The sequence below is a fragment of the Sminthopsis crassicaudata genome, chromosome X (genome assembly GCF_048593235.1).
Source record: "Sminthopsis crassicaudata isolate SCR6 chromosome X, ASM4859323v1, whole genome shotgun sequence".
In the NCBI taxonomy this organism is placed as follows: domain Eukaryota; kingdom Metazoa; phylum Chordata; class Mammalia; order Dasyuromorphia; family Dasyuridae; genus Sminthopsis; species Sminthopsis crassicaudata.
This window is the reverse complement of record NC_133623.1, coordinates 21,528,577-21,551,080: the sequence shown is the minus strand read 5'-3', so window position 1 is coordinate 21,551,080 and position 22,504 is coordinate 21,528,577. Positions and strand designations below refer to the sequence as shown.

Below are 22,504 nucleotides of genomic sequence, written 5' to 3'. Positions count from 1 at the left end.
CTGGATTTCACTGTATATGTATATAAAAGACTTAAGTTTCTAAATTGTCTATTTGACAATCCCCATGTAAGACATTTCCCATCTTCCCCTCATCCTTTTACCTGTGTCACTCTCGCTTCTCATCTCTGCTTCTTGGTATCAGTAGGCATCCCTTTCAAGGCTCAGTTCAACTACCAGAAATGTCTTCCTCCTTCTCCTCCTCTTCCAAGCATTTGGATTTCCCTTTACCTCTCCCTGAAATCATTTTGTATTTATTTTTCATTTAAACATCACTGTACATATTATTTCCCTCCAGTAGAATTTAAGCCTTTTGAAATAGGGAATGTTGCTTTTGTCTTTGATTTCCCAATACTGGGCCTAGTATATAAAAGGAACTGAGTGCCATAGGGCATATGCTTAGTACCCGTTAGATTGTTGAAATGAAGTGAATTTACAAATATAGATATTAGAGAAACTGTTGGCTGAAGGCTGTTCTAATTACTTCAGGAATAAAATGCTATTTTAGAAACAGAAGAATGAATCAATGATAAAGCATTAATTAAGCATTTACTATATGCCAGATACTGTTCTAAGAGCTGGGGATACAAATAACATAAGATAATATCTGTCTTCAAGGAGCATATTGCAGTCTCCTGGAAGAAGACAATATACTTAAGGAAGTTACAAGGTTGGAAGGACAGTGACCTGGAAGTATGGTACGTACCAGACAGTCTCCAGTGTCTTATGGCCAGAATTCTAGGTTCTAGTGGGAAGAGATGAAGAGAATAAGGAATATGATTGGACAAAGGAATAGTTTAAAAATTATAAAAAAAGAATACAATCACAAGAGTCTATGGCATAAACAATATGGCTTAAACAAAACTGGAATGCCTGTTTGTTGTGTGCCCTGCATGTACTGCTTAGGAATCAAAGAGCTGGCAAATGGGACATTAACCCTTTGGCCAAACCCAGTATGACTACTTTGAAACTACTCTTTAGAGTAGAAGGATCACATTTGTTGTTCCTTGAGGCAGCTAAAATCCTGAGTGCAGCCTCCTACTTTTTAAAGTAAAGATAAACAGGCAAAGAAAATCAAAAGGCAGCATGGATAATGGATAGAGTCTGACATGTGAGTGAGGGGGATCTGGATTCAAGTCTTACCTGAGACATTTGGTATGTATGTGGCCTTCTACCAGCCATATCACCTATAAAGTCCCTAAGATTTACTGCCTTAGTCCAAACCCAGTGTTAGCTGTTTTTTTTTTTTTTTTTTTTTTTTCCCCAGAGGAGGATTTACCACACATTGAAAAGCACAGATCCTTCCTTAGAATCCAAGGAAATAACAAAAAATGCTATTCATTAGTTTTGGGGTGCTACTTATTCTTCTTTTGCTTGAGCTTATTGGTTCCACACAGTTTTACATGTGTTTTGCATAGTGTTTTATACTTTACAAAGAGATTTCACACCAATACACACATTTGAGTCACACAAAATTCGGAAGTAAGTGGGGCTGGTACCTCCACTGTATAGAGGAGGAAATTGAAGCTCAAGAGGATTCCACTGGCTTATCCAAAGTCACACAGTGATATAGTTAAGAAATGAAAGAGATAGAGAAGGGATCCTAGGAAGTTACTTCTTGTGCTTTACAGTGCTGCCTTGTTTTAATCATACTTGGAAAATGGCATCTCCATCAGTATATTAACCTTTCACATCTCTTTCATTTTATAGCAGGGTCTGATTTGCCATTCTTAAGTTACCAAATGGCTATAGTTCACAAGAGAAATACAAATAGGACTCTGATGCTGGATTTGAAATCAGAAAAATGAGTTCAATTCTATCTGATACTAGCTATGAAACCTCGGGCAAGTCACCCAACCTCTGTTAAAGCTTCATATTTTTCATCTGTAAAATGGGGCTATTAATAATAGCCACTTCTCCAGCCCTCTTTGTAGTGGCCAGAAACTGGAAACTGAGTGGATGCCCATCCATTGGAGAATTGCTGAATAAATTGTGGTATATGAATGTTATGGAATATTATTGTTACGTAAGAAATGACCAGCAGGATGATTTCAGAGAGGCCTGGAGAGACTGACATGAACTGATGCTGAGTGAAATGAGCAGAACCAGGAGATCATTATACACTTCAACAATACTATATGATGATCAGTTCTGACGGACGTGGCCCTCTTCAACAATGAGATGAACCAAATCAGTTCCAATAGAGCAGTAATGAACTGAACCAGCTAAAGAACTCTGGGAGATGACTATGGACCACTACATAGAATTCTCAATCCCTCTATTTTTGTCCTCCTGCATTTTTATTTCCTTCACAGGATAATTGTACACTATTTCACAATCCGATTCTTTTTGTACAGCAAAAATAACTGTTTGGACATGTACTTTAACATATTTAACATGCATTGGTCAATCTTCCATCTGGGGGGGGGAAGGAGGGGAAAATTGGAACAAAAAGCTTGGCAATTGTCAGTGTTGTAAAATTACTCATGCATATATCTTGTAAATAAAAAGCTATAATAACAAAAAATTAATAATAGCCACTTCTCATAGTTATTTGAGAATAAAATAAGTTCTTGAACATAACATACTTTATAAAACCTTAAAAGAATCAAAGGTGAGCCATTATTACTATTGCTATTCATCACATCTACTATTGCACATTGGCCTCTGTTTCTATTTTACCTGGTGTTGGTTGGTGTCCTTTGTTCTTGAAGAGGATCAACATGGCATCGCTACATCACAGTCGAATTACAGTGTGTTCGGCTATGGTGGATCAGATCAATATGAGCTCAGAGTGCTCTGTCCCAGGTTGGGCACAAATAGTCCCTATGAATATTTGGGATAGACTCTCTAATTTTTAGCATCTCACGTTTCTTTTAAGCTACTTCAATTCTGTTTCACTCATAGAGCACCTTCTTTAATGTGAGTTTACTATGTGGGGCAGTCCTTTGCCAGGATCTCTTACACTGCTCAATCAATTCCCAAATTTCTGTTTCTATTTTATCTGTGACCATTATGTAGCCCTATTCCCAAAAACTAAAGGCAAAATTCATTAAATTGAAGCTTAGTTCTGGGAAAATGAAGTCTAATATTTCATCGCTTCAGTGACTCTCAGTTCTCGGGAGAAGATAGGTGAATTTTCATCATCACTGTTCAGGATAATAGTTTAGGAAAATAGTTCAGGAAATTTCCTGAACAACTTGTACTGTATTAAAGATCACTATAGACAGGCTCTTTTCAAATATTTCCCTTTCAGGGGCAGAGGGAAGGAATGAATACATGCAATCTGCTACATTCATATTTCTCTTATGGAAGGTCATAGAATGGCTGAGTTTTGTTACTTCTACCATTGTGATATAAGACCCAGAGTCCCAATGTTCACCTTTATAATGGTGTATCCTTAAATCTTTCTATACTTTACAAGCAATGCCCTAAATGATTCTTGGGTTTACTTTTATTATTTTGACTTGAAGCCTGAATAATATTATGATGGAATTTCTAAAGTATCATGCCTCTGATTATTCGTGTTTCACTTTTTAAAAAGACAAGCATGCACTTATTAAAGTACTCATGCTCCTATTTTAGTGTCTCTGAAGTACCTGAGCCTGGATGAAGACATATGTCCTCTGAAATCAAGATCTAATCGGAATTCTTATCATGGATGTTGACTCTAGTCAGCAAGGATAAACAATAAGTCTATTAAGTGGGTTAAATTTGACCCCAAAGCCAAGACAGAGCTCCTTAGCAGTAAATTGATTGTGCTTCCTTGACTTGATTTAACTAGAGAAAATAACAGCCAAACCACAAAGTGATCAGATGAGATATAATGTGCTGGTGTTTTGCTACATAGTGATCAGAAGGATGCTGCTTAGTCGTGGACATTCTGGAGAAAACTCTGGCTGCATACACTGTCCATTTCTGCAGATACAAGATCTCAGCTCTGCCAGATCAGCTCACTTTTCTTCCAATAGCTACAGAGAAACCAAGGGACAGAGATGTAGTAGGGACACCAACAGAACCCACACAGTCATCCTCTTAATCTTAAACAGTGACTACCAACCCTCTTCCAACAAAGTCTGGGAAACAGCAATCTTTAAATAGATTCTTACCTTTCCTAATCTGGAATGCTACGAAATTAACTGATTAAAGAACCCTTTGTTTCATATATGCATAGAAACCCACAGTATTATGCCACCACTGCCACCCCCTCTCCCAACATGTAGAATTAAAGTCTCTTGAGGCACTGAGTATATGCAAACTAATATTTAAACAAGGATTTTAAACCAAAAGTCCTGGCACTCAAAAGTCTGTCTCTGTCTCTCTGTCTTTCTCAAAGAAAGAATAGAATTATTATAGTTTCCATTAGATCATTACACTTTGGTAAATACTACTTCTTTACATCTTTACATAGTGTGCTTCACATGGTCCTTTATGGTACAATAATTATGTCACTTTATTCAATGTAAAGGCACCATGGGAGGGCGGGTATTTATCTGAATGTCCGACTACATATTCCAAAAAAAAAAAAAAAAAAAAAAAAAAAAAAAAAAAAGCAGATTCATCTTGGGAAGTGTGGGGTATATTTATCCATTTCCCTGTTCGGGCGCCAAATTGCGAAGGTCTGGTCTAGCTCTTCTTGTCAGGATAAGCAAAAGTCCTTGCCCCTCGTTGGGCGCCAAATGTAACGAGCTGTCGTCTCTAGAAGCTGCCGGATCACTCTCTGGGAAGAGATCTGCTGTGTCTTCTACTCAAATCTCTCCAACAGATTCTTCTTCCTGTAACGAACCGTTGTCTCCAGGCAGTTGCTGTTAACTCTTGTCCAGAGAAGTGACTTCCCTTCCTGCAGAGAGCCCCGTCAAGCCTGATGCAATTCAGAGTCTTCTCCTTGAATCCTGGCTCTGAATCTCCTCCAGCTCTTATCCTTCTCCAGGCAGACTCACTTTCCAGGCCCACTGTTCTCTCTTTTATTCTCCCAGAGAATGGGCGTGGAATAATGCAAGGGCTTCTGGGAAGAACCACCCCAGCCAATGAGCTTGCCCCCTCTATCAAGTCAACCTGAGTTCTCACCTTGTAATTGTCCAGAAAACCTGAATTCTCACCTTGTCACTGTCCAGACAACCTGAGTTCTCACTTAGTAATCCTAACACATTTCTTTAGAAAATTCATTAAAAGAAAAAACACTGATTTATTCTCATTTAAAAAACACGGCTTTAGGGGGAAATTATTCTCAGGATTTTTACACTTGTGGAATTCTTTTTTTTTTTTTTTCATGGAATTCTTTTTCAAGAAAAATGGTTCTACAGAATACATATCCTATTAGCTGCCACTTTTCTTCCAAAAGAGCTCCAACAGAATTCATTGCAAAGATGAACAGATGCCCTGTTTTTGAGGAGCTGCTACAAGGCAATGCCTCAACTAATTCAATAGATTTCTCATTGGTCTCCCAGCCTCCAGGATTCATTTCCCTCTGTCTTCCACATAGCTGCCAAAGTGATTTTTTGCAAAAGCACATAACTGACCATATCACCCTACTCCTCATTGAACTGAAAGGGCTCCCTACTACTTTGAGCATCAAGTAGGAATTCCTCCACCTGGCATTCAAAGTCCTTTATAACTTGTCTGGGGGCTGCTCTAGGACTCTGGAAATATTCAAAGTCATCACGGTCTCCGGTTTTCGCCTTCTCTGTAACTGGCTCTGGGAAAATCAAGGTGTTCTTTGTGTCAGCAGTTTCAGAACCACAAAAATGAACTTGAATATATTTTAAGGACACAACTGGCTCAGAGCCTAGCTAATTTCTCTCTATAGTTCCTTTTCCCCCTCTTCAGCGAAGCTCCACTTTGATGATTCATATCTTCTCACTTGAAAACAGGTTCCTCCAAGTTGTATCTTTTCATTTTTCCCTGTGTTTTGCAAATCTTGCCTCTCACTTTCTCCCGACTTTAATGTGGAATTATATAATTTCACCCTGCAGAACACTTTGTTTATTAGTTTGTGTGAAACACATATAATTGCGAGGGCAAATCTGATTAGACACCGATAAAATGATAATTCTGCTCTGAGATAACAGTTGGGAATTTGAACATGACTGAATCTTCTCTTTTATTAGGCATATTAGGATAGCAGAACTGTACATGGAAAAATTATTTGTTGAGTAGCTTCTTTCTCACATTTCAGAAAGCTGTAGTAAATATGATTTATCATGAACTCGCATTGTTATTGGGTCTGTGCCTACAGAAACTGCCCCGGTAATGTGTTTGTATGACACATAATTAGGTGCATGCTATAACTTGTTCTCAGTTCTGAGACACATCAATTTGAACAAGCTGCAATATCCAAGTATAAATTAAGACCCATGTTAATCATTATGTCTGACAAATTTCCTTAGTTTTAAGAACAGTGGTCACCCTCCTAAACCATAATATGTTCATCAAAGAAGCAGGAGGATTGTGACTGGAGAGTACTAAAGAAAATATCAGGTGAGATGAATTACTCAGCCTACTCTCTGCCAACAATCAGAATGTAGCAAAGTAGATTTTGTTTCAAATCAAGCCCTGCAGATTATCTTTTCTTACAGAGTATTAATAGCATTCCCTGAGACCTAAGCTAACTGATACCACCACCACCACTATCATCCCCATCCCCAATTTAAGAGGTACAAGCATCCATTCAGATCACTAGGGCCCATGGACCAAAACGCGTCGGTCTCATTTTTTCAAGGCCTTCAGCAGATATGGATTGGTCCAACCTTCTGGAAAACCATCTGTCATTATACAAGAAAAGCCATTGTCCTATTCACACCCTGGGACTCAGTGATCCTACTGCTGACAATATAACAATATAACTAAGAGGTCAAGGACAGAATGAAAATCTCCAAAGAACATATTATCTAGTAGAAAAAAAAAGAAATGCACATTAACAGGGGGAAAATCAGTTAATAAGTATTTAATAAACTTACTATGTGCCTAGTGCTATGCTAAATATGGAAAATATAAATAGAAGCAGAAAGACAGTCCCTGTTGTTAACAAGCTCAAAGTCTGATGAAGGAGACAACATATGAAGAACTGGGTATAACCAAAGGAGTGTTAATGGTTTTCCCTGAGACCTAAGCCAACTGATGCTACCACTACCACCCCCAATTTAGGGAGATACAAACATTCATTCAGGCCAATAGGAGCCACGGACCAAAGTGCATGATTTTCACAGTCTAGGGAAACCAGAGTACAAAGCAGAGTATCGCCATTCATCTCCTACAAATTTATTAATTATTTATTATGTGTCCGACACTGAGCTAAATGCTAAGGATACAAAAAGGCAAAGGCCCTTCCTTCAAGGAGTCTACAATTAAATGAAGGTTTGCAAGGAGGGAGAGTTTGAAGGGAAACATAATGAGTTTTGGATATGTCAAGTTCAAAATGTCTACAAGTCATGTAGTTTGATATGTCCAATTGACAGAGATAAGAGAATGGAGGTCAGCAGAGAGGTTAGGATTTAGTACAGCTATTAGGATTGTAATCATTGAATTCACGGGACCTGAGAAAATCCCAATGTGAAATACTATAAAGAGAGACTAAGGGTTCAGGACAGGGCCCTGGATAAATATCCAGCAAAGGAGACTGAGGAGTGCTCAGCTAGGTAGGAAAAGAGAGTAGTGTATCTCCCTACATCAAAGAGAAAATTGTGCAAGAAATAAGATCCACCACCCCACCACCACCACCACAGAGCCAAGATGGAGGAGTAAAGGCAGGAACTCATCCAACCTCTCCCCCTAAACTACTCCAAATATCTTTAAATAATGACTCTAAACAAATTTTAGAGCCCCAGAACACCCAAAAAGACGGGAGTAGAACATTTTTCAGCAAAAGACTACTTAAAAGCTCAGCAGAAGAGGCAGGAGGTCCAGCGTGCAGCCCCAGTTATTATGGTGACAAAGAGGATCAAAACAGACACTCAGAAGATAAAGTTGAAGCTCCTACATGCAAAGCCTCCTAGAAAAATAAGATGAACAAAAAATGAAAAAAATAGAAACAAGAAAAAAACAATTCAAATATGCTGGAGCTACAATTAAGAATTACACAGGACTTGGCGCAGCTACAGGTTCTGGAATCATATCTACTGACAATCAAAAGAACTAGCCCTGTGGCCAAAAATAACATATCCTGAAAATTTTTCTATAATATTGAATGAGAAAAAATAGACATTCAACAAATGTGCAGATTTTCAGGATTTTCTATCAACCACACCCAAAATTAATAAAAAATTTAACATATAAGAGCCAATATCAAAGATCAATTTCAAGGAACTCAATATGGACAAACTGTCCACCATGTTTAAGATTGACATCAACAAGAGGGTAGCTCAAAAGAGAGATTGGAGCAGAATTAAGGTAAAAATAATAATTATGTTATACAAATGAAGTACAGAGGAAGAATAGACACAAAGGCATTTGAGGGGAGGGTTCATAGTTCTGAAAACCTACTCATAGGGAATGGGTTAAATAGACAACACTACATATATACCATGAAGGGTATAGTACAATCCAAAATCTATAAAGAAATAAGGGGGAAGGATGGGCAGACTGGGAAGCAAAAGGTAAGTGAAGAAGACAAGGGAGGGATATATGAGTGGTGGGAGGTTGCCAGAATTAAATAAAGACTCAGCAAGGATAGGAAAGATATGGATGTGTGTATATGTATGGGGGGCAGAGGGTATGCATGTATATATCTATATATGTATACATAAATATATCTTTTCTTAACTATAGCTTGCTTGAGGGGATGAAAAGGGGAAAAGAATATTAAAAAAGATGTGGGGCAGAGAACAAAAGAACAATTTACAAGGAGGTAAAGATGGACATTCATGAATATAATTTCTTCTAATACATATATTAGTAGAAGAAATTATATATATATACATATACATACACATATACTTTCTTGAATTGGTAATTTGTTCTTTTATATTTTGAATCTTCCATCATTGGCCATGTTCGGCACACAACAATCTTCTCTTTTGTTTTATTTTGTTTTGCTTTTCTGTTTTTCTTTTTTCTTATTCTGTTTTTTAAAAACAAAAATTTAAAAACCTAGAGTGATCAAGGAGAAAAGAATAATCAGTAGTGTAAAAGATTGAATTGAGGTCAAGAAGGATGAGGATGCAGAAAAGGTCAATGGATTTGGAGACCTAGGTTGAAACTCTACCTTGGGGGGGGGGACTAGGTTGAAACTCTACCATGAAAAAGTTACTGCTTTTGTGACCTTGGGTAAAAACAAGTTGCTGTGGATCTCAGTTTTCTCATCTATAAAATGAGGGGATTGGATAAGATGGGTTTTAGACAACTTCCAAATCTAAATCTATGATCCTATAATTTAATTCATTTGTTATTATTATAATAATTTAGGAAGGGTAGGATTGGGAGAAATGTTTAGGCTGATAAACTTCTATTCTCATATTACTCATATTGAAAGTAAAATACTATGTTATTTAATTGTAAATTTCAATATAGTTAAAGTTTTATGTGCTTCACTCAAGTCTCTAAATATATTCAGTTGCTTATTGCTTATGAATAATATATTCTCATTTCATTTATGAATTCATTTAATCTTTACTAGCATAACCATATCAAGTTGGTTTTTCTTCTATTAAAAATTGCTAGAAGGCAAGAATTCTGTCTAACTTGCTTTGTAAAGAGCGTACAGCCTAGTAGCATAGAAAAGAAGAATGTTATGATGCTGATAATAAACTAATATATTCAATTTTGAAATGACTCCTGTCTTCCTTCTCCCCTTATTTACAAATATATTAAGATCGACCTGACATGCTCAGTCAGATCCACCATTAGCAGGACTGAATGACCACAACAACCAATCAGGTTATCAGCAATGTATCTCACATGATTTTAATGACTGAATGCCATTTGGTTGGAGTCATAGTATGTAGATGAATTATCAGCAACAGTACTATTGAACAGACAATATATTTTAGAGACATAGTGTAATCCCATTATCATCCAAATGCAGAAACTAAAATAAAGCATAGAGAGGTAGGTGACTCACCTACACAAGGTCAGTTAACAAGCAGTTTATTGAGCATTGTGCTAAATGGTAGGGATACAAAGAAAAAGAAAAAAAAAAAAAGAAAAACCATGATCACTGCCCTTAGGAAGCTCTCATTCTATTGGGAGAGATGATGTCAAAAATTATGTACATACTGCAAGAATGTTTGTGGCAGCCCTCTTTGTGGTGGCCAGAAACTGGAAACTACGTGGATGCCCAAACATTAGAGAATGGCTGAATAAAGTGTGGTCTATGAATATTATGGAATATTATTGTTCTGTAAGAAATGACCAGGAGGATGATTTCAGAGACGCCTGGAGAGACTTACATGAACTGATGCTGAGTGAAATGAGCAGGACCAGGACATCACTATATACTTCAACAATACTGTATGATGATCAATTCTGATGGACGTGGCCCTCTTCAACAATGAGAGGATCCAAATCAGTTCCAACAGAGCAGTAATGAACTGAACCAGCTACACCCAGCAAAAGAACTCTGGGAGATGACTATGAACCGCTACATAGAATTCCCAATCCCTCTAATTTTGTCCGCCTGCATTTTGGATTTCCTTAACAGGTTAATTATACACTATTTCAAAGTCCTATTCTTTTTGTACAGCAAAACAACTGTTTGGACATGTATACATATATTGTATTTAACTTATACTTTAACATATTTAACATGTATTGGTCAACCTGACATCTGGCGGGGGGGGGGGGAAGGAGGGGAAAAATTAGAACAAAAGGTTTGGTAATTGTCAATGCTGTAAAATTACCCATGCATATATCTGGTAAATAAAAACTATTAAAATATATTAAAAAAACAATTATGTACATACAAGATAAATACAGCCTAAATGGGAAACAATGTCAGAGAAAAGGCATTAGCAGGGGCAAAGTCTTTAAGAAGGGAAGAGAGGAGATGAGTCTTGAAGGAAGCTGGGGAAGCCAGAAAGTAGAGATAAAGAGAACATGCCATACATAGGGGACAACAAGTGAACAGACAGTGAACAGATGGAGTATTATGTTTGAACAATAGAAAAAAGGCCAGTTTGGCTAGATCATATGGAAAGTGCAAGACAATTGTAAAGGCAGAAACAGGGCAGGCTATAAAAAGGCCTTCAAAACCAAAGGGAGGTTTATAGTTGATTCTGGAGATAAGGAGCCCACCACAGTTTGTTAAATAGGGGTGGGGTGGGGAAGAAGTCTTGACATACCTGTGCTTTGGGAAATTTGATTTGATAGCTGATTTGACATAATGGCCTGGAGTGAGGAGAAACTGGAGATAGTGAGATCAATTATAATGCTACTGGAATAATTAAGATGAGAAGTAATAACTGAAAAGATAATGGTACTTTGGACAGTAATAGGGAAGGTTTGGGAGTTTCTGTTTAGACATCTTGAGTTTGAGATGGTTCTGGGACAGCTTGAAATGTTTAAAAGGCAGTTGAGAATAGGAGAATGGAGGGCAGGGCTAAATAAATCAATCTATGAATCATCTATATAGAGATAATAATTGAATTCATGGGTGTTGAAGTGTCCCCAAGTGAGATAGCATCAGGAAGATGGTCCAGCATAGAGCCCTGGAGAATTTCTAAAGTTAGTGGATATGACCAGTAGGACAATCCATCAAAGAAAACTAAAAATGAGCAATCAGATAGGTAGGAAGAGAACCAGTAGAGAGGAGTGTCTAGAAAATCTAGAGAGGAAAGAGTATCCAAGAAGAAGAAGATGACTGACAGAGTCAAAGGCTTCAAAGAGGACAAGAAGGATAAGGACTAAGAAAGGTGCAAAAGATTTGACAATTGAGAGATGCTTGGTAACTTTGGAGAGAGAAATTTCAGTTGGATGATGAAGATGCAAGCCAGACTGCAGAGAAGAGGAGATAAATTGATGGCATCTATTGTAGATGGCTTTCTTAAGGAATTTATGATTACCTAACAATTAATTGGATCATAAACAATGTGTCTTATGTCATTTTAATGACTGAATGCCATCAGGGTAGAGTCATAGCATTACAGAATATTAGAACTGGAAGAGACCATCCAGATTTTTTCCAACTTCCATTTTATGCAGAAACAGGCCTGGAAAAGTGACTTGCCTAGCCAAGATTGCACAGGTAGCTAGTTATCAAATCAGGTTTCTAGACTCTTTCCACTATACACACCCTCATTATGTTGGTAATTAATAGAACTGAATCAAATGGATTAGTTAGCAATGAATTGCTTTCCATTCTCTGGGAAGCAATCAAAAGGCTAAACAATCAACCCAATCTGACAGTTGGACTGGAGGCACCATGTAGTTTTGACTTCACTTATAGGAGAGGAGCTTCTGGTTCTTGTCACAAGTGATTGCAGTTTACATAAAATGAACCATATCTCATAATACATGGTCAATACTTTAATTTCAGTTTTTCTCCTCATCACTGAGATTGCAAAAACATTTTCAGAACTCAAGAATGTCTCAATAGTTGGTCTTTCAGAAGAGGGCTAGCACTTCTCTAGGGTTTCTTCTATGATTTTTATTAGAAATTGATCATTAGACTATGTCTACCTTAGCATCAGAGCTGTTAGCTATAGGGGATATTCTAAAATTCTACACTATATATGTCTACTTAGGAAGTAATCTTGGGCAAAATTCCAGTAGGCAAAATGAGAAATCATTATCTTAGGATCTATAGTTCCTACTTAGTTTGTCTCACCTGACTTATCTAATTAGTTCTTTGTTTTGGGTGAAAAATGATTTTAAAACAATATTTCTATAATGAAAAGTGGAGGAGTTGAAACAAGACAGGCGTTAGTCATGTTCTCTAGAACAAGCACATCAAGTCTTCCAGGCCATTGCACTCTACTGTGCAAACAGAGAGTTTAAATATGTGAATATGAAAGCTGATGACTTCCTTGTGAATGTGTATATTGGGAGTGCTTAAAGTGGGAATTAATGAGCCAATAGTTTAAAATGATTCCTTTGCTGCTTTTATAGTCTGTGATGCAGATACATATTCATGACTTTGTAAGAGGTGAATTGAGTCACTAGGAGCTGTCCTGTCACATGAAAACTGCCCATGAACTATAGAAGAAACATGGTGGAGCATATTGAATAAATGTGGGGAGGGGGCAGTTCAAAGAAGACAGAACAAAAAGGTGAGTCCCTCTGGGCTCCCCAGTTGCTTTTTCCTTAGGCAAGGGTGATGTCTGTTCTTGCCCTTCTAGTGTTTCAGTACATGGGCAGTCTGGGTAACAAAAGACGGATTATAGGCCTCAGGTATAATCACCAGCAAGCTTGAGCGAATGAAATGGCCCTTTCCTCTTGGTAACATTGCCATTCCCCTGCCCTCCCAATATGTCCACTGTTTCTGACTTTGGGAGGATTACTGGAAGCAAATAAGAAAAAGAGAAAACAACATATGTACATTTAAAGAATCTGTAGCAATTTCACTGAGCCCACAGCTTCAAAGTCATATTTCAGAGACAAAAGGGCCTTAGAGAACATTCAATCTGACCTCTATCTGAGCAGAAATATCTTCAACAATTATCCTTCACAATTTATAATCCTGCCTCTTATTGAAGACCTTCAGTGAAAGAGAATTGCCTTCCTTCTGAAGCATTCCATTTTACTTTTGTTATTAATCAAAACATCAAAAAAAACCATTTTTAATTGATTATGGAGTGCCAGTTACTGGATCTGAAAAAAAAAGGTAAAAATAGCTCATTAAGATGGGAGATAATATCAGAAGGGAAGGTGTGGTCAGCTAAGGAGACCAGGAATGGCCTTCTCTAAAAGGTGGGATTTGAGTTGAGACATGAAGAAAGCCCAGGAAATTAATAGGCAAAGGATGAGGAGGGAAACTGTGGAGACAGCCAGGAGAATAAAATGGAGACTACTAATTTCTAAAAGGTTTTCTTATACCAAGTCAAAATCTGCGTCTCTGCAAATAGTACTAAATTCTCCTAATTTTGTTCTCTAGGGTCAAGACAACAAACAAGTATGTCCCTTCTTTTATGTGTCACCTTTTCAAACACTTAAAGATTGTCCCCTGTCCTCTACCTTGTCATCCCTTGCCTAGGTTAAATATCTCCCCCAATAATTCATTCATTTGCTTATTCAAAAAGCATTTAATAATAATCAAAAAGGTACCTTACTAGATATTGGTAACAAAAAACAAATTAGCTCTTGCCTTCAAGGAGCTGCATACAACTAGCATACTTGCTGTTTCCCATACATTACATATCATGTTGCATATCAGCTATCACAGACTTGGCTTTTCTCAGCAATGAGGTGATCCTTGTGCCTTTGCACAAGAAAATTGTCTGAAATGTTCTTCCTCTTCATCTTTGTCTCAAACTATCCCTATCTTCCCTTGAAACACAGATCTGGAACAACTTCTTTCTGAAAGCTTTTCTTGAATTACTTCATTTCAATGCTTTTATAGAGTGTTTCTTGGCCCTTTTTGAAGCCACACAGGTTCTAAGCTAGAAGATGACCATCTTTCATGTCCATCTTTTATTTTTTATTAATTTTTTTAATTATATTTTTTTGACAGTACATATGCATGGGTCATTTTTTTATCTCTTGTACTCATCTTTTCCGAATTTTCCCCTCCCTCCCTCTACTGCCTCCCCTAGATCATGTCCATCTTTTAAAGAGGATGCTGGCAAAAATCTTGCCAGCAGCAAAGAGTTCCCCTGTGATTGTTACAGGACAATGTATTTCCTTTGCCTTTATAGACATGGACAATCGAGGCATCCTTGAATTGCTGGGGGATAACCTCTTCTTGCAAAGTAACCCAGAAAATTTCGTCAGTTTTGGTATGAGCAATGGACTTCTCCACCTTGTAAATTTTAGCTGGAATAGAATCAGCACCAGGTACTTTGCCACAGGAGAGGAGTCTAACGCTTGAGGGTATAGAAGGATCAAAGGAAGAATAAAAATATAATAAAAAAGGGTAGGGAAACCTAGGCAGCAGGAAAGAGCCTATGAATGAGAAGAAATAAAACATTAGAAAGTAAGGGCAGGGAATGGCAGAGAACAAATTATCACGTTAATATAATGGAGCATTATTGTAAGACAAGATAAAAATACAGATTCAGAGAATTCTTGGAAAAATTATGTGAACTAATTAAGAGCAAAGGAGAAAGAAAATGACTTATGCAATGACCACAATAATGTAAAAGAAAATAACTTTAAAAGATTTAAAAACTCTGATTGGGGCAATGATGAATCAATCATGACTTCAAATGACTATGCGCTTCTTATCTCCAGACAGACAAGGATGAAGTGTTTTAAAAAATACAGAGAAGAAAGCAGAAGGGATTTCAAAAGGGCACACAGATCAGCAAGGCAATTTTGTTTCCTGTAAACTTAAACTAAAAAATCACATATAATAGAAATTTGCTGTTTTATGAACAAACTTCTGTTCTTTAAATATTAAAATGCTCATGTTTTCTGGTGTTTTAAGTTCATTAATAAAATATTTTAAAAGATTTTTAAAAAGGGCAAATTCAGAATGTAAACTCTAAGCAGAGAGGGAACAGGGTTGGGGAGAAGACAATGAGGAGATCAAGAACATAAATAGAAAGGTAGGCCATGGCAAAGAGAAGGATCTTCTCTTCATTATATGATGGAACACAAAGAATGGAGAATTATGTTATTGTGAATTATGAGAATGGAGAAACATGCCAAAGGGTTTTGAGATGCAGAACTGGGAAAACAAGGATACTCATAACAGTTGGTCTCTATTTTCTCTGTCAAGAAGGATGTAAGATACTCTGCTAGGAGCAGGAGATGTAAAAGATTTGGAGAGAGAAGTTTGTTCTTGAATCAATCTGCAAAGAGTATAACCTATTCTAAATACATCCAAATTACTAGTATCCTTCTTAAGATGTGGCAAGCAGAAAGCAACATAGTATTCCAGATTTGGTCTAATCAGAGGAGCGGACAGCAGGGGTGTTTGTGTCCTCATTTGGGGGTACCATGGTACACTTAATGCAACAAAAGTCCATACTTGTCTTTTTGGTGGTGTAACACTAGTGATTCTATTATGCTTACAGTCACATAGAATCTTCCTTTTTCACAAGAACTATTATTATCTAACCACATCTCTCTTAAATTACATTTGTGCAGTTGATTTTGAGATTCAGTAATGACCTTTATATTTATTCCTATTAAATTCTACCTCAGAAGAGTTGTTATATAACACATATGTGGACATATTGCTACAATAAATCTCACTAAAGAAGGGAGAGACAACAACTGATTGGGGATGCAAACAAAGAAGCAAAGAGTAACAACACTAAAAGAAAACAAGATCTCTACATAAGCAAAAACGTTGACTTTGAAGAAAGGATATTTAGAAATGATATAACCATTAAAGATCTCCAGAAGAATCAAGTAAAAAACTAAACACCCAGAAAACTACTCAAGACTTGTGAACATAGAGTAGAACCAGGAGAACATTGTACACAATAACAGCAAGATTATGTTATGATCAGCTATCACAGACTTGGCTTTTCTCAGCAATGAGGTGATCCTTAACAGTTACAAGACTTGGGATAGCAAATGCCATCTGTATCTAGAGAAAACTAAGAAGACTGAATGTGGATCAAAGCAAAGTATTTTTACCTTTATTTCTTTGCTTTTTCTTTCTCGTGGTTTTCCACTTTTTGTCAGATTTTTCTTGCACAACATGACAAATATGGAAATGTACTTCGAAAGATTGTACATGTGTAATCTATACTGAATTGTTTGCAGTCTTAGAGGGCAGAGAGAGAATAGAAAACAATTAGAACATAATCTTACAGAAATGAATGTTGAAAACTAATTTTACATGTATTTGGAAGAGTAAAATACTGTTGAGAAAAATACCCTCTCCCCAAACTTCAGAACATAGATAACAAAATATCAATTCAGAAAATTGACAGATTGCTTCCAAAAAATGACAAAACCTTTTCTGCAAACTTCAAGACACATACTAGTTAAATTTTAAAATTGCAAAGACAAATTCAAATGGAAAAGCCTTTAAAAGAAAAGATAAAGACTGTAAAAGATAAAATATCTTTATATAAAAAATAAATTCACATAACAAGACTATTTTGTACCCATCAGAAATCACAGAGGGAAAGAGATAATATATTCCAAATATCAAAAGACCTCAAGACTCAAAACTTAAGCACCAGATTTTGCATGAACTCTTCCTTGATTTCCACAGATTCTAGTGCCCACATCCTAAATAATGACCTTGTACTTATTTTGTATGTTTCATATATAAGTTTATATGTATGTGCTGTCTCCCAAAAGAATATAAACATCGTGAGAGCATAAATGGTTTCCTTTTTGTCTTTGTATCCTCAATAGCTAGCACAGTATCTGTCACATTGTAAGTGCTTAATAAACGTTTAATTGATTGCTTGCAAGGCTTTGTTTTTAAATAGAATCTAATGAGAATTTTATATAGATTGGTGGGATTCACAATTCCTCACCAAAAACAAAACTAAGGACATCATTTGCTATTTTATGATAAAATCTCTTTCATGATATTATTCAAATCTAGCTCAAGTTTGAGTCTACTGATTAGTATTTCATATTTTTCCCCCAAATATATACCAAGTTGGAGTTTTTTGAGAACTCTAATGAAGTCAATCTTTTTGGGGGGTAATTTCTATTTTTTTTAAAAGGGGAAGCTCATTTGGAATAAACTTCCATTGGATTTCATATCATTTACAGACTGTCTGCAAAAGCATGTAGCTTTTGTTCTTACAAGTCCTTCCATGTTCAAATGCTAAACTTGCTAAATTATTTCTCCAAATCAGATAATTAGATGACCTAATCTGTGGGAGCTGCTCGGCTGCAGCACCATTAATCCAGTAACTACTTGTGTAGAAGCTGTCTTCCACCCCCAAAAAAATTCCAAACCATGATGGAGGGAGGATATGGAGAGGGAAGGAAGAAAGGGGGACCAGAGAGAGAGAGAGAGAGAGAGAGAGAGATTATGATAAAGTACCATGTGACAATCTCAAAGTCCTGATGGTATTAAAATTATGTATGACTTGAATCCAAAAGGATGTTAAGACTGAATAATTTTTCTTGATAGCGAAATCGAGAATTAATAGGTTTTTAGCTAAAAAACTAAACTATGAAGAATCAACAGATTTTCACAATTAAGTTCAGAAACAAAGTATAATTTACTATTAATTAATAGCAATGTCCTGTTTCCTACCAAATGAAAGATACGTTATAAAGAAAAAAAAAGAAAGGTTTTTTTCCTTCCTTGGCCATTCTGAATATGCATTTGCTTTCCTAAATCTTCTAAAAAATCAATAAATCCCCATTTGTTACATTTAAAGAATTGAAGGAATTCAAACACTTAAAATTCTGGGTCAACAACAGAATTTAATAGATCCTTTAGTCCACCCCGACTTTATCAAGTGGAAAAGTGAACTCCCAGCAATTCGAAGCCACATACCAAGGACCACATGGCAAAGCCTGCTGCAGGCATCTTTCTAGTCTGTCTCACTGCTTCAAGTCTAAAGTCTGAAACTGTCTTTCTAAGTGAAGTGCTAACTAAACAACATGGCCATTAACTCTCAGTTGATTGTTAAGTTATTTTAAAGGCTTCTAAAGGGGAGACCTCACAAGAAAATAAACCCATTGCCTTAGTTGGGTTTCCAACTTTGAAATTAGATAATGTTGATACAGTCTGAACCTCTCAGAAAGTGGTTCTAACTGTGGTGGAAGGTATTATTATAATAATTTGTGGAGTTCAGTAGTAACATGCTCACTTCTCTATTATCCATGCTTCAAGCAAAGGCTGGATATTAGAGCATCTAATATTAAAGTTCTCAAAGAAAAAAAAACTTGCCTGATTCATAGATAAGACTAATTCCAACTGCTCAAACCAACTTCTGAGGTTGAGGCTGTGAATATCACTGGCTTTTGGCAAATCTGTCTCCACATTTAGCCCAGTGTTAAAATGATTTCAGGAATGCCGAAACCAAGCTAACTGCACACACCCTTAATATAAATACTATTAGGAGCCAAAATGCACAATAACACACTAAAAAAAAAAACTGGGCCTCAAATACTACATCCACAATAAGTCACAGGCATAAGGGCTCCACTTGGGCAATCTCCCCCTCAAGAGACCTGATATAGCCCCTAACAAGATTTTATATTGCTTAATAAATAAAATAGGTGAGTGACTTGTGTAAAAATGCTTAGAGAATATAATATTATCTTATGATAATGAGACTATTGTTGGTAGTTAAATTCAACAGGGAAGTTTGATGAACCAAGGCTTGGAAAGAGCAAAGCTGACTTTCACCATTAATACACACAATTCCAACAAAAAACATCAGCCATGATTTTCCTCTCAGGGAGATCCTACATGCCAGTCATCCAAGTTGTCCTTTTCAGCTGTCAGTACCTACATGCATTTTGTTTTAGATGGATTTTGAACTTCAGGGTTACTTGAACTCTAGAGTTTAGTATAAGGAATTTTAAAAAATTAGAAGCTACAGTAACACCAATTTCAAGTTTTACCCATCTTATGTAGGGGATGCATGTATTTTATTTTTAGGGTATATAATAAGGTGCAGGGTAGGATTTTGGTTTCTCAAAGAATATTATATCTAAGCCTGAATCTTTACATTTGCAAAAAATTGCTTAAGACTTCCAAAAATTTTTCTGCTTAGAAGTGATGTCTTTCCAGAACTCACCTGCACAATAAAAATCAAGATTTTTTTTAAACAATAAGGCCCTCTAAACCATTTTCATTTGAAAACAAAAGAACCCCTGAAGTCAATTTTGCTGCATCCTTCACTCAAGTTATGTATATACAGTCTGAGAATGGTGATTTTGGATACCTAGGTTTACTGGCTACTTGGGTCATGATATGTGATGAAAATGCTGGGGAATTTGGCTTAATATCCTAACAATTAAGTCAAATTTTATATTCATTGGTATAAACATTTTACTCTATGGGAGACAGATAACGTTTTTATTTCCTATAGGCCAGTATTCTTGAAAACGCATAATTAATACTAAAGACAGGATGTAATTTTAGGTAATTCTGGCTGTGATCAAATCAATTGAATTCCTTTTATAATTATATATTAGTGTTGACATAGTAGATTTCTGGAAGTGTTTTCTTTGAATTTTCAGTGACTCATGAATGAACTATAGACAGACTTCAGCAAGCTGTGATTTGCCAATCTGAGCACTGCAAGTGTGTACAAATTTAAAACTGGTTCAGTTGGGTGTGCCTAACATTTGTGAAAACAAAAGTTTTTTTATTTTTTTTTTTTACTCAAATGTCGAAGTATCAAATTAAAACCTTGGGTAAAAACTTTTGGTGATGGGATTTCTCAAAGTATGTTCCTGAAAAAGTGAAAAGGTTTGTTTTGGTTTTGGTTTTTTACTAAACATAGCTACAATTTTCACTTAGTGCACAAAAAGAAAACCTTTGGTTATTATGTCTTATTAAGTATCACAAAATTTAAAGCAATACAAACTTGACCAAATCATCTAATTCAAATATATTATGGAGAACCAGTAATATCCTGCCACACGTATTTTTATTTAACTCAAAAAGGTGAGAGAGAGAGAGAGAGAAAAGGAGAGAGAGAGAGAGAGAGAGAGAGAGAGAGAGAGAGAGAGAGAGAGAGAGAGAGAGAGAGAGAGAGAGAGATAGATAGAAGGGGAGAGGAAGAGAATTTGATCAGTATATTATAAGTCAAAATACCAAGTTAAAATACAATATTGTACCACCTGAACCCAATGGCACAGAATCAATATCTTGATTTATGAATTACTTGTAATGTATCACAAAGACAGAATTGCACAATGAATTAAAATGATTAAATCTTATTTTTCCCTCCTGAGGCTGACGTTAAGTGACTTGCCCAGGGTCACACAGCTAGGAAGTGTTAAGTGTCTGAGACCAGATTTGAACTCTGGTTTTCCTGAATTCAGGGCTGGTGCTCTATCCACTGAGCCCCTAGCTGCCCCTTGATTAAATCTTAATAGAAGATTTACTGGTGTGGTCTACAATCACACTCTTGGATTTAATTGGGAGTTGTAAGCTGTTGAAGCTGAAGGTAAATCTATTTAAGGCATCTTTATTTTTTTACTTGCAGAGAACTTGCAGAGTCTTAAAACATATGATAGAATGATTTCTTTAAGACATTTTGGTTTGAATGAGATGAACCAAATCAGTTCTAATAGAGCAGTAATGAACTAAATCAGCTACACCCAGTGATAGAACTCTGGGAGATGACTATGAACCACTACATAGAATTCCCAGTCCCTCTAATTTTGTCCGCCTGCATTTTGGATTTCCTTCACAGGCTAATGGTACACTTTTTCAAAGTCTGATTCTTCTTGTACAGCAAAACAACTGTATGGACACGTATACATATATTGTATTTAACATATTTTAATATATGTAACATGTACTGGGCAACCTGCCATCTGGGGGAGGGGGTGGGAGGAGGAGAAAAAGTGGAACAAAAGGTTTTGCAATTGTCAATGCTGAAAAATTATCCATGCATGTATCTTGTAAATAAAAAGCTATAATAAAAGAGACAATGTGGTTTGTTTAATTTTAGCTTTTGTACACATAGAAAGTAAGACATGATAAAAACTTTGCAGAGAATGATAGCATTCTTAAATGTTAGCTACCACTTGTAAAATGAATATTCTAAAATATTATTTAAAAATATTCAACACTGAACCAGCTACACCCAGCGAAAGAATTCTGGGAGACGACTGTGAACCACTACATAGAATTCCCAATCCCTCTAATTTTGACTGACTGCATTTTGGATTTCCTTCACAGGCTAATTGTACACTATTTCAAAGTCCGATTCTTTTTGTACAGCAAAATAATTGTTTGGACATGTATACATATATTGAATTTAATTTATACTTTAACATATTTAACATGTATTGGTCAACCTGCCATCTGGCGGGGGGGGGGGGAAGGAGGGGAAAAATTGGGACAAAAGGTTTGGCAATTGTCAATGCTGTAAAATTACTCATGCATATATCTGGTAAATAAAAACTATAATTAAAAAATATTCAACATGTAAAAAATTAATTGGGAAATATTTAATGAAATAAATAAAATAAAATTTAAATATTCAACAAATTTTTCCCTTAGCCTTACCACTTTCTATTTTGTTCCTCACACTCATGTAATGTAATGTACAGAAATTTCCTACAATTTTAATCAATAGCCATTTGTATGTGTGTTCACACACATATAGATATCTATATCTACATATACACAGAAGACCTGCAAAATGTACTACTTTTTCTCTGCTTCAGTGAATGCCAGGCATTACTGCTGACAACACAAGGGCGTTAATGTACAAATATCAGTGTGATGTCAGCATTTTTATACAGTCAAATGTTTTCATGTGTTAAGCTTTCCTTTATTTTCTTTTGTAATATT

General features: G+C 36.2%; 1 pseudogene; it reads right to left on the bottom strand.

Moving 5' to 3' along the window:
• Nucleotides 1–2,668: 2,668 nt before the first annotated feature.
• The window catches only part of LOC141548687 (progestin and adipoQ receptor family member 4 pseudogene), a 77,153-nt pseudogene continuing 57,317 nt past the window's right edge, over nt 2,669–22,504 (bottom strand).